The following is a 14037-nucleotide window of genomic DNA, read 5'->3' on the forward strand; positions in this document are numbered from 1 at the left end:
AGTAATGACATTTTGCTTTTTATTTTAGTGTCATGATGGCCCAAAATGCAACAAAATATGCACGTTACAAAATAATTTTGATTCTCTCTTCCTTCAGTTAATTTTCGATTGTAATTTTAAATTATGTTCCATTGATTACATATGTTAAAAGGGTACCATAAAATACAGTAAAAATAAATAAATAAATAAAAAATAATAAAAAAGGATAATCATGCATAAAAATATAAACTTACAAAAGAGAAAAGTAAAGAAAAGAAAAAAGAAACATTCTAGGCATTGTTCTTCTGGTTAGTGTGTGTGTGTGTGTGTGTGTGTGTGTGTGTGTGTGTGTTTGTGTGTGGGTGGGTTTAATGTCTTAAGTTCCTATAACTGTGACCTTGCATAATGGCCAGTCAAAAATATACCAATGACCATATTCCAAAGATCAAATCTCAACATATGATATTCTCATACCTTAAATAGATAGTTTACAGTCAATGTTATGCAAAATGAAAACCACTGTATCGTAGTGATCATAAACACAGCTCAAAGGCTCCATACCGGTGGCCCTGCTTCACAAAGCGTAACATCTAGTGTTGTTTTATCATTGGTAAAATGTAAAGTATTTCAATACTAGCATTTTAGTCAAATATAATTTATGCAATATGTCAAACCTTTAACACACAGGGAAAAATTAACCAGCAGAAACAGTTTAAAAGTAGCCCAATTCCATGTGAAAACCAACTTGCCAATACTGTCTGTAAAGCTTATTTGGGTTTTACAAAATGATCTTTAAAATACAGTATGCTAAAAAGGGATTTTTAAAATTCTTTTTTTGAGGAGTTTAGATGAAATAATTAAAATATCCTTAAAATATTCCTAAATTGCTCCAAGCAATTAGATCAATGAAGATCAATAACTGCTCTCCAGTTTTTCTCCGAAATGTAACAGTATGTCACGGATAATACTTTTTAACTGTTACTTTACTTTTACCTGGCATCTTTCTTCTGGTGTTTTCAGAGTCATGTCACTTTAAAGTACTAAGTTCATGTAACTGTAACTTTTATTTTCTGCCACCTGTACATTGGAAGTGTCTTAAAGAGCGTGTCCTGAGTGCGTCCTCGACAGCCGGCTCGTGATGCGTCTTCTTCTTGCTTTACGGCGGATCGCAGACTTATAAGTGCATTACCGCCACCTATCTCTCAAATGGACGATTGACACTCCTAACTGAGATTGTAGATAGAGTGTTGATGGTCCATTTTAGAGATAGGTGGCAGTAATGCACTTATAAGTCTGCGATCCGCCGTAAAGCAAGAAGAAGAAGACGTGTCACGCGCCATTTTTGGGTGAGCTATCCCTTTAAGGACTGTTCCACACATGCATGTGCAATAATTGTTTATGGTTCATTGAATAAACATGGACAGTAAAATGTAACAGTCATATACTGTATAATCATTTTATGATTACTGTATAATCAAACTATGTTGATCTAACTATGTTGACTGATTACATTAAGAATTGCAAACCTTTTTTTTCAGAAATGTTATAAGTATGCAAATTATACATTATCAAATTAAATATGCACTAACTGGCATACATTTTCAGAACAAAAAAAAAAACTAGATAAATCCAGGTTCAAAATTCTTGTTTCAAGTTGTTGATAGTGAAGGATTTGAAAAGAAAAGAAAATAAATCTTCACAATATTTTAGGAATAAAATGTATAAAACCAGCCAAATGCAAAATCCTTCAGAATATAGATAAGAATAAAACTGAAATTTGTTGTAAGTGCTACTGAAGTTGGTATTTCTGTCTCGGTGCATCCGAAATAAAGTACTTTTGATATGTATTGTAACTGAAAACTACAGATACAAATAGATAAAGTGGAATAAAATAAACACTTATGAGTGTATTTGAGCCAAATAGCCCAAAATCTCAAAACTGACCAGTGTGTGAAGCAAAATGTTTTTGCCTCTATTGTCTTGCCATAAATAAACTCTTGACTAGTTGTCTGCACCCCGCAAAAATAATTGGGGAAGTAAGCCCACACCAGCCTCAGTTTTTCTGAGTTTTCTTCTTTTTTTTTTTTTTTTACTGACTTCAAGCTATATTTTTAATGATCAGCCAGTCAGAGGCCTGGATAACACCAGTTTCACATGCAACTTGGTTTATCATATTGCCTTTACCTTTAGATGTTTAAACTTTTCTGTTGTAAATGAAAAACTGTTGTCACCAACTGATCCCATAAATAAAAAATTCCTCCTTTCATAGTTCAAATGCCCTGGGGTCATGAAAATGATTCTGAGGAAATATAAAATATACCAGTATTTCTTCTGGATAATTATTACAAATCACCCTCCTTATACAGTATGAACACACCTCTGGGCAGGGTTTAAGCAAATGTGTAGTCTAATAAATAGAACAGATGAGAACATCTTTCAGAACAGATTTCAGTCTAGTCTTGCCTGTTTTTCCCCTTTCCTTGAAGACTATGGCATTTTATCGTACAGACTGCGTTGAGAAACCGGTTTCTAAGCTTTTTGAGAAACTTGGCCATCTGGTTGGTTCTTATCCGGTTTGGTTTTTTTGTCATTCCTCTGATAATGTTTGCAGCTCTGGGAGGAGGACTGTACTTTCTCAAAGACCGCGAGAACAATGACGTTGAGAAACAGTTCACACCTATCAATGGACCTTCCAAGCAAGCCAGACATTTTGTAAAATAAACTTTTCCAAGTAACGATTCGTTGTTTTCAAAACAAAGACTCTATGCTGAAGGAAACTATTCAGTGATCATATTTTCTGTTGTGGAAGGAAACATTTTAACAGATGCCGTTTGAGGAAATCAGTGAGCTTGACAAGCAAGTGCATAGTCTCTCTGTCAAAGCCAACCAAACTCAGATAAGTTTTAAAGATATTTGTGCCAGAGAAAATAGGGACTGTGTCTCAAATCTCATATTGGACATTATTGATGATAAATTCACCAATTTATCATTGTTTTTCTTGGCTCTACAGTAGGAGGTGTTGAAGAAAGAGAAGGCGTGATCCAGAAGGCAAGTGCCATCAGACTTTTCTACTTTTTGCAGGATAACAATGGAACCTCTGAATGGCTTCAACAGTTCCAAAATGTTCTATCCAAAAAAAAAAAACGCTCAGCAAAGGACTCAAGGTATTATAAGTAGCCTGTGAAGGAATTGTTCACACATGCAAATATATTGTAGACCAAATTATCTGTAAATTCAGTATACATACTGTATTTCCATATGTACTTTAAGTAGCATATATGTAGATAACTTTCTCAGTCTGCAGGTGTCTCATTTTACCTCGCTCTCCAGACAAGAGGAGATAGAGAAATACACAACAGATGGCATTCCTCTCTTTTCAATAACTTACTCACTTGCAATCTCCTTCTCAGTTTTATCTTGCATGCGGTAAGCAACAGATATCACATATTCAGACACTACAGGGAGTAAACAAAGTAAAAACAAATAATAAAAAAAGAATAATAATAATAATAATAATAATAATAATAATATGTTCACACAGAATGAAATGTTTTAAAAATCTAAAATAGCTGAATGTTTTCTGTAAGTGTCACACTTCTCAGGAGGCAAGGAGCGAGGAAACACGGAGATAACTTCAATTCACAGTCTTTAATGATCACACGGGGAACGTAGGAGACACTGGAACACAAGGAATGACGTTTGAGGACCGACAAACACTAACTGAAAGGACTGGGGCTTTTAAACACTGGGTGATTGGGAAAACACAGGTGCAAGGAATGACTAATTAAAGGGAACACGGCACACCTGGGGAGGGAAAACACAACACAAAGAGTCCAGGGGCGTGACATTACTCCCCCCTCCCGGAAGGTGCATACTCGCACTGTAGAAACAACATGGGGAGGGGAGTGGGTGGGAACTAGGGAGGAGGCTCAGGAGGAGGACGGACGCCCGGGAGGGGGCCGGCAGACAGAGTCCAGGGAGGAGACAGGAGGGACCCGGAGCAGGAAGAGCACAGCAGGACCCAGGCCACAGCCATAACAGCGGTCCACGGTGGATGGAGGGAGGAGCCATGGAGGAGGAATGGCCACCGACTCCAGGGGGCCGACCACACACTTCTCGGGAGGCAAGGAGCGAGGAACGAGGAAACACGGAGATAACTTCAATTCACAGTCTTTAATGATCACACGGGGAACGTAGGAGACACTGGAACACAAGGAATGACGTTTGAGGACCGACAAACACTAACTGAAAGGACTGGGGCTTTTAAACACTGGGTGATTGGGAAAACACAGGTGCAAGGAATGACTAATTAAAGGGAACACGGCACACCTGGGGAGGGAAAACACAACACAAAGAGTCCAGGGGCGTGACAGTAAGGGATAGGTTTACAGTTTTTTTTTCGACTGCTTACATTTTCAAAACTTTGCCTCTTTTTTTCAAAACTTTACACACAAATCCAAGAATTGCACACACAAAGTGTAAAATGCCTCACATCTCTTGCAAAATGAAACACTGCATTCAAAATATCACAAACACATCTCAAACGCATACATTTGCAAACACCTTTGCCGTAATATTAATTCCTGTTCGATTTTTGTGTGTGACACAGAGAATTGTGTGTTGTGTTTTGCAAAAAGTGTTTTATGAAATTGAAAACTGAATCAAAGGTCGAGAATTAGCGAAGGTTTTGCTTGGGAGGAACAAGATCTGGGTTTCTTTCATGGGAGTTCTGTCTGCGGGTCTGGCTGTGCTCTCTAGCTTTGGCTTGCTGCTCCTTTTTCGAGTGCCATTCGTAATAACAGTGGCTAATTCACCTTTCCTGATTCTGGGTAAGTGTGTGTTTGTGCAAAATAGAATATTCATTTAGGCTTAATTACTTTATTTTATATATACACTACAGAAAATAAACATTTTCATTAATATTGCTGTCTTGTTTTTGATTAACACAAAATAAGATGGTCATGGATGTTATTTTTCATACAATAAAAGTAGAAGGGAATAAGTGCTGTCAAGCCCCCCCGACTTGTTTTCAAAGTATGCACATTTCATAAGTACAGTACCATTCAGATACATTTTTTTTTTACGAAATTATTTTATTTAGCAATGAAACATTAAATTGATAAAAAGTGACAGTAAAGGCATTTATAATGTTACAAAAGGTTTCTGTTTCAAGAAGTGCTGTTCTTTTCAACTTTCTATTCATCAATGAATCCTGAAAAAATTAGTCATGAGTTCCACAAAATATTAAGCTGTACATCTGCACATTGATAATAATACGAAATGTTTCATGAGCACCATATTAGCATATTATAATTATTTCGGAGGAATCGTGTGACACTGAAGACTGTAGAAAGACTAGATTTTGTCTTGTTCACTGGCATATTTTTCAACTTTTAACAAACCTCACTTAATTTTCTTATAGTCTAAATTTGACATTTTTGTTCAAATGCAAATGTTTGTATAACTTTAAGAGCATTGTTTTAAAATATTTTAAAATGTTTAGCATAAAACTTAAAACAATTAAAAGTGCGAATTTCATATTAACCCTTTGGTTTAGAGTTGGTTTATTAAGAGCACGCTTTTCTCACAGGCATTGGTGTTGATGACATGTTCATCATGCTTTCCAACTGGCAACAAACCAAAGTGAAGAATCCAGTGGAGAAGAGAATGGCAGAAACCTTCAAAGAAGCCGCCATGTTTATAACTATCACTACATTGACTGACGTTCTTGGTTTCTACATCGGGCTCTTGAGTGAATTTCGCTCAGTTCAGGCCTTCTGCTTGTACACCAGCACATCCATTATTTTCTGTTACATTTATAACATCCTCTTCTTTGGAAGTGTTCTAGCCCTAAACGACAGGAGAGAGCAGAGTGACAGACACTGGCTGACCTGCTGCAAACTCCCAAGACTCCTGAAGGAAAGTCGTTGGCGTATCATCTCCGCTGTGTAGGTGGTGACTATGAACAAGAAACCGGTGCTGAGAAACAACAGCCCATAGCACACTTCTTCAAGTTCTATTACGGTCCATTCCTGACCAAGCCCTGGACCAAAGTCTGTGTGATGCTGCTGTATTTGGGTTATTTGGCTGGAGGCATCTATGGATGTTTTATTTTTTGCAGCAGGGTATTAATATGAGGGACCTGGCAGCTGATGATTCGTATGTTGTATATTATTATGACGATGATCAGAAATTCTTCTCTAGGTACGGTCCAAATGTCATGGTTGTAGTGACTGAAGAGTTGCCATACTGGAATAAGAGCAGCAGATCAGAACTAAACCACTGCATGGAAAAACTCTACAACTTGACATTTGTCAATCAAAATCGGTCTGTCTCCTGGTTAGACTTTTACTTACAATTTGCTCAAACCCAAGGCCTAAATCTAGACAATGAAAACGTCTTCATGGAGAATGTATCATCTTTTTTCCGGCGCTATCCAGAGTTTAAGCTTGACGTTAATATCGCAGAAGGCAAAATCATTGCTTCAAGATTTTTTGTCCAGACTTTGGATATTTCCAATGCCAATATGGAGATAATGATGTTCAATGAACTCAGAAACACAGTTCAAAGCTGTAGTACAGCTAAACTACAAGTGTTCCACCCGTTGTTCATCTACTTGGACCAATATTTGGTCATAGTGATCGGCACCATTTAGAATGTGTGCTTCACCACAGCTGTCATGTTGGTCATTTCCTTGTTATTAATCCCAAACCCAAACTGTTCCCTGTGGGTCACGTTTTCTATCGGCTCAGGCGTCACCGGTATCACAGGTTTTATGGCCTTATGGGGTGTCAACCTAGATTCCATTTTGATGATCATCCTGGTGGTGTGCATTGGCTTCACTGTCGACTTCTCTGCACATATTTCATATGCGTTTGTTTCGAGCAAAAAATCGACAACCAATGAGCAGGCAGTTGATGCATTGTTTTCTCTGGGCTATCCAGTGCTACAAGGAGCTGCCTCGACAATAATAGGCGTACTCATTTTGGCTGCATCCAAGAACCACATCTTCAGGACCTTCTTTAAGATCATGTTCCTCATTATGATTTTTGGTTTGGCTCACAGTATCATCTTCAGTGTTTCTGACTCTACTGTCCTGCAGTTCAAACAAAACTAAGAAGAAAACAACAACAACTGTGCCTGATGTTATTCCAAAAGTCATTATGATTGAAAACTAATGCACGGCATATGATAATTATGCATTTACTAAGGACAATTCCCACTTGTGTAGACAAACTGTTAAAACACAGAGTACTCAAATATGTTTTATTCCAAATAATAAGATGCCTTCAGGTTGGTGCCGTGACCTGGACTGTCCATAGAAACTGAGTGTACTTTTATTATGTAAATAAAATAGTCTGTATTATTTAGTTTCTCTGTGATGTTAGGTTACTTTACTTTTACTTTACTTTTAGTCATTTAGCAGACGCTTTTATCCAAAGCGACTTACAAATAAGAAAAAGTAACTAAAACTAAAATATATAACTAATACAAATCAAACACACATGCTGAAATAACAACAACTTACTGACACATAGTAAGAAATGGTTATAAAAACTGAAACAGAAGTGAAACAAGTAGTAGGAAAGAGGAGAAATAAAAAGCGATACTTATTACAGGTTACATGTTCTTATCAGGTTCATTTAGCAGAGAAAGTGAGTATTGTGTATTGACACAAGTTCAAATGTATTATTTTTATTTAAATATTATATATATGTGAATTTTTATATAAGCTATAGCAACATCAAGTACAAATCCCATATGTACTGTCATCCTAGGTCCCAGTGGTTTATACACTACTTCTTGCACATTTTGCAACACCTTCAAAGTGAAATGTCCAGTGTGTGGCACGTATAGTTTTATCTGAAATAAATTAACGTGAATCTGATATTGTCAGGGTTCTGTCACTTTGGTCTAGTTTATTCATGGCTTTGTTTTCATGGGAATGCATGGCTTTGAGTGTGCTCTCTTGTCCGCGTGTCTCGTTTCTTGTTGGAGAGTAGTGTTCGGATCCTGGCACTCATGTCTTGTTCAGTTTTGGTTTCGCGTCGGGGTTCAGACACTCGCGCTCCATGTTCTGTCTTGTTCTGTGAATGCGTGGTCTCAAATTCGCTTGGGCCGTGCGCTCTTCTGTCCGCGTGTGTTGTTGTGTTCTTGTTTTCTGTGTTTCTCATTGTCTCGTGTTGTTGCATGCAGCTCGTGTTTATATCAACTGTGTGCTTTCTTGTTATGTTTTGTCCTGTGCTTGGGTTTTTCACTGGCTGTGTGCTTTCATGTTGTCATGTTTTGTGTGAATACGCGGCTTATGAGTGTTCTCATTAGCTGAGTGTTCATGTCTTGTTTTGTTCAAGCACATGGCTTGTGATTGTTTTGCTGGCCATGTGCTTGTGTTTTTGTTTTATGTGAGCACATGACTTTTGTTTTGTTTGTTTCTGTGTGCCATGTGCTCTCATGTCTATTGTCTAACCTCACCCAATTTGGTTCAGTTGCCCCACCTGCTGTCCCTCATTACCCTCCTTGTTTGCTCCCTATTTATTCTCCTTGTGTTTGCAGTCCTGTGCCAGTTCATTGTCAAATGTTCCCCTGTTATTTCTTGCCTGATCCTGTCTTGCCTTGCTGTGCTGTGCCCTGTCCTGGCCTGCCTGCCTGTTTTCCCCCTCGGGTAGTTTTTGTTGGTTTTGTTTTATTTGTACTATTAATAAAAGCCCATCATTCCTGCATCACGGAGTCCTCATCTCATCCCTTCACCCAACCCTGACAGATATATTATGTTTGTTGTTGTACGTGTCACGACAGTTTGGAAATTAAAGGTCCAGTGACTGGCGCTGAAAGGTTAATGCTCTATCACGCTGAAAATAACGCAGCACCTAAACTAAGCCCTATCGTAAACCCAGTGTTGGCAAGGTTACTTTGGAAATGTAACAGATTACAGATTACAAGTTACCTTATTTAAAATGTAATAAGTAGTGTAATTGTTTCAATTACTTTATTAAAGCAATGTAACTAATTACATTTGATTATTTTTGATTACTTTTCTAAATTACTAACGGATGTTTTAAACTAATAATTTTCAAACATTTAATTTTAAAGCACAGCACTGGAACACATTTTTATCACTCGCCATGGTGGCAACTCTCAGACAGGTTATATGGATTGATATAATGGGTGGTTTTGACGTGGTGCACAGGAAATTCAAACAAGAACCAATAAAAGCATCAGAATAGCATTGCTTTACTAAACAGCCTTTAAATGGCAGGAGGCAATGTGCACATCAAAAACAGGCAAAGCAACAAAATAATATTATTCAACATATCCTAGATATTTTACTGACAATATTCAGATGTAACCCCATTTGTAATGATTAACATTTTGATAAGTAACTGTAATTTAACTACACATTTTTTCTCAGTAACTGTAAACTATTACAGTTACATTTATTTTGTAATTAAATTACGTAATGGTGTTGCATGTAACTAGCTACTCCTCAACACTGACATAATCCTAACCAAGAGTGTTAACAAAAGCAAATGTGAAAAAAGTATTTGCTGAACCAATCATGCCATTGTACAGTAGCTTGCTTCTACAAGTCTTCAACTTGACCCTTATTTCATGAGATTCGTTCCCGAGCTCTCCGCATCCCAAGTGCAGTCTGTACCAGGCGAGCTAAAGACTAAGTTTGCCACATCAGAAAGCCATTCATTTGGTTGTATGATAAAAGCACTGAAATGTATTACATTACAAATCATGCGCTATGGTAAAAGTGTCATAATACAGTATTGTACAAGGAACCATGCAAAAATAAGACTTTATTAATCAATAATATGCCAAATGTGGAAGCAGTTTTACTGCCTCTAGTGTTCATTTTAGCTGGAAACTGCAGTGAATTGCATCTATAGGTATGTTTTGGAGTTTTGCAAAAATGTAGGAAGAGTCATTTCTCAATTAGTGCGTTTACATGCACCCTCATAATGCGATAATAATGGGATTTTGGCACCCTATATGCTGTTTATTAGTGGTCTCTGCTAAGAAAGCATCATTCATTCAAGCATATCATTGAGAAATGCAAGGATAAAAAAATGTACATTAAGAATTACAGACTTCTGAAAAGTCAAATTAATCAAGCTTTATATTAATCTTTAGAAGTTTAAATCTGAATGGAATTGAAATTCCACAAAAAAGTTAATTTAGAAAAATACTTCTTTAACCCAGGCCATTTGTGTGAATGAAAGGTAAATATAAATCAGCAGCACAAGAATGTTGTCATATGACATAATAAAGATAATGTAAATATTGCAATTTTGTAGTCTGGAATAACCCATGTAAACTCTAGATTATCAATAAACTGGGTGGTTGCTTTAGAAGCTGTGACTTCCTAATCTATAAAAAGGTGGCTATTTGCAAATATGACTGCAGGGCACTTTGCCAGATAGCTTTTGCACACAAACCTAATATTTTACAATAGCAGATACCAGTCATTCCCAGAACAAAACCCTTTAGAGAGTTCTGAAATATAAGAAAGTCCTAATCTGAATGTATCCTTTTTACAAATCCTTTTAAGGCAGGTCAGTTCACTCAGCGGCCAACTTGAACTTGGTCAGCTATTTCGTGCAAGTACAGCTCCTATCTGTTTGAATCTGCAAAGACTGAAATCTCTGACTCTGTTTGTCAAGATTACTTTTATTCTAGAAGGTCACTGGTAGAAACTAGAAAGTGTAGCAATCATTTCAGAAATTAAGACAGAGAGTTCTGTTTACTAAAAGACTGTTTACTAAAACAGAAATAAAAAGGCTACTAACAATATACACTGATTGGTTCTGGTTTCCTAATATGTACACATTCAGTGAATAGGTTGTTCAATAAAAATTTAATATATTCTACCCACATGGCTGCCAAATGCACCTGATCAGGTTGTTTATAAGGGTCTGACACATCCCCTCTGTGGCCACACACTCCAGTCACCCCTGGTCTCGCCTGTCTTCTCCCTGCATATGATATGATGACACGCCATAAAACTCCTAAAAAAGACAAAGAAACAGAGGGGAAAAACTCTGACTCAGAGAAGTTTAGTTTTGAAAACTAGATTGAAAACTGCACCTCAATAAAGCAGTCTACACAACAGTGCCATAAGATCATGAATGTATTCATTTTGCTTTGAATGTATTATGTGAGAAGCCAATCGCCTCAGAAGCTCCTCACAACATGAAACACTGTGACAACCTATTAATGCATGCCACCATGCACATACATTTCTGTTAAGAGATATATGAGATATATGTTTGTAGAAATTGTTATAGAATGTTAATTGAACTATTATTGTATATAGAAAAGGTTAGAAAGAGATTTTACAATTTAAAATCATGTTAACTTGCATTTTGTTTGCATCTTGCTGCTTTACCATTTAACTGCACCAAGGATGCCAAAAGACAGTTTAGTTTAATGAACCTCAACAGATTTAGCCCAAATTTATGGACACAAGATCCTTTAAAAACTCAACCTTTTTGAAAATCTCTAAATAACTGAAAGTGTCGAAAGAGCATGTCAATGAAGGCACTGCTAAAACCATGAATTATAAAATAAAGATCAGAAATATCCAAGAAAAAACATATCCTGACCTTTTCCAGACCTGTCAGGTTTATGAAAATTTCCTTCAACCCTAAAAACATTTCTGTAGCTCAAACAGTAAAGCATGTTGCTTAGCATTGGCCATGGGTTCTATTCCCAGGCAAAGCAAGAACTTAAAATGTGTTCCCTCAATGCAATGTAAGTACCTTTGAAAAAAAAAGCTTCTGTCAAAAAAACATACATGTAAATTGCAATGCTTAATTCAAAATAAGAGTAAAGTCCCTGTGAAAAATCAATACGGAAAATTCCTTCATATTAACATGGTACATTGGGCCATATATTTACAGTGTATAGGCACCGTTTATATTCATGTACAAAAATAATTTCTTAGCAAAAACAACCAGCAGCTAGTTTAGCATTCCCCTGGCCACAGTCGAGCAGCTAGGGGAAATGTAACTGAGAAAATTCCGTCATGCAGGAAATTATATTTTTCAATGAACAGTTTTTTTTAATAAATGAAAGCAATATAATAAATTACCTACAAAGTTTCTTTAAGTATGATCAAATTAAAGACATTTACATTAAGTTCATTTGCACACATTGTAGAAACATGCTTCTTCACATTTGCAGCAGTTGTCATTTGAAATAAATACTATCTAGCTAACTAACAAAAATGCTTTCCTCTGTATTTTACCTCTCTATTTGGCTTTTTATCTATAATTATGAAACACAAAACACTTGATTTGAATACAAGCATGTGTAGTCAGACTTTTGACTCAGAACCTTCCAATTAACAATAAAATACCTATATATATCCTTTGTGAGACTTTCCCACGTGACAACAAGCCCGTTTCCCTTTTTATATAATTCATATCAGGAGCTAAGTTATGATTGGATACATGATCAGTATATTATAACAACACCAAATGATCTTGTCGGATTGAGATTTATTGATCATGTGCAAATAGTTCCATTTATGAACATATGGTTCAGAGACGATGCGGAGCTATGAGGAGTTTTGGTAAGCTCGAGCCGTGTACCTCTGAAGACAGTGATGGCATCACCGATTGTTTGTTCTTACGTGCCATTTCAGTTCATTAGACGCTTGAGTCATTTGCGCCCCTGACGCACGCGTTTAGATTCCGTTCTCATTGTTTACAGAACTGGATTAAGCGCTAGTGCGGTGATGATGACTCGTATTGCACCATGATTCACATCCTCACGCAGTCGCGTGCGTTCATCCTGTGCTGTTCGCTTCACTGCAGTATTTCCCCAGTGAGCGACAAGCAGTGCTGCGCACTCGATGTCTCCTCGAAGCAAACAGCTTGTATGTTTAATTCAAGAATTAATGCTTGATTAGTATCACAGCATTGACTTGTATTTAAATCAGCGTAAGGGACCGTTCGCACAGGACGCATTCTTGCGTTCAAACAGTGAGGTGGAGACGCGTTTTGAAACTGCTTAAAACTTGAGACGGCGTCTTAAAACGCGGTGCTGTACGCGAGAACGCGTTCGAATGTGTCTGTGTCAGTACCAAATAGACGGAACGCAACGGGATGGGAAATCACAATTATCTCGAGACGCGGTTTTTCGAGCACTATTTTAACTCGGCTGGCGTCTGAAAAAAACAAAAAAACGCAACAGGGGGACACGACGCGACGCAACGCTACCAAAGCCTTATACATGTAACGTTAAACTAACTATTAAAACAGCGTAACGGTGCGCAGCGGAGCCGAAGTTACGCTACGTTGCGGTTTTAAAACACGTTTTGAACAGCTGAGGGCGTCTTAACGAGACGAGCTTAGAAATAATAGCGAGACAAGGCAACGGTGAAAAACATCCGTCATATTTATGTCATAGACCAACAATTAAAAAACAACGCAGACGGAAAACAAGAACGCGATCTGTTTATTATGATAAACAACCACGGCAATTCGTTTTTATTGTTACTTCTCAATACTAGCGCATAATTTAACCTCGACAGCATCTCAGCGCAAAGTGTCTTTTAAACAGCGTCGCCCTGTTGACGTTTAAGCAGTTTATAGCAGAGCTGTTATAAATGTACTCCTGCCCATCGAGCGTCTATTTTTTACCGAAACCCGAAACATTCATGTGATTTATCGTCGTTTTTTTCGATTTATGTTTTTCTCCTTTCAGCACTGGATAGCGCCTTCAGTTTTACAAACACGCCCTCCGTCAAATGACTGACAGCAGAAATGACCATACACCAATCAAGGGCACTTTCCTAAACCGTATAGCGATGAAGAAGACGGGATGTTAGTAGTGTTGGGAAGTCCGACTCATTTGGCCGAATCGGTTCCTTCGGACGGTTCAGTTCAGTGTAGCCGATTCGCATCCGAGAACTGGATAAGCGCTCTGACCGAACGAGTCTGTTTTGCGAAATGGTTCGTTGAAAGAACCGACTCAATGAACGATTCCTACGCGAATCGGACACCACTAGATGTAATAGCCATAGGCGGAAATCCCAGGGGTGGG

General features: G+C 37.6%; 1 pseudogene; it reads left to right on the forward strand.

The window, feature by feature from the left end:
- LOC107664645 (patched domain-containing protein 3-like) overlaps positions 1–6634 on the forward strand; it is a 12440-nt pseudogene extending 5806 nt beyond the window's left edge.
- Positions 6635–14037: the final 7403 nt, after the last annotated feature.

This window comes from Sinocyclocheilus anshuiensis, unplaced genomic scaffold (assembly GCF_001515605.1).
Source record: "Sinocyclocheilus anshuiensis isolate Anshui unplaced genomic scaffold, SAMN03320099.WGS_v1.1 scaffold35, whole genome shotgun sequence".
Taxonomy (NCBI): Eukaryota; Metazoa; Chordata; class Actinopteri; order Cypriniformes; family Cyprinidae; genus Sinocyclocheilus; species Sinocyclocheilus anshuiensis.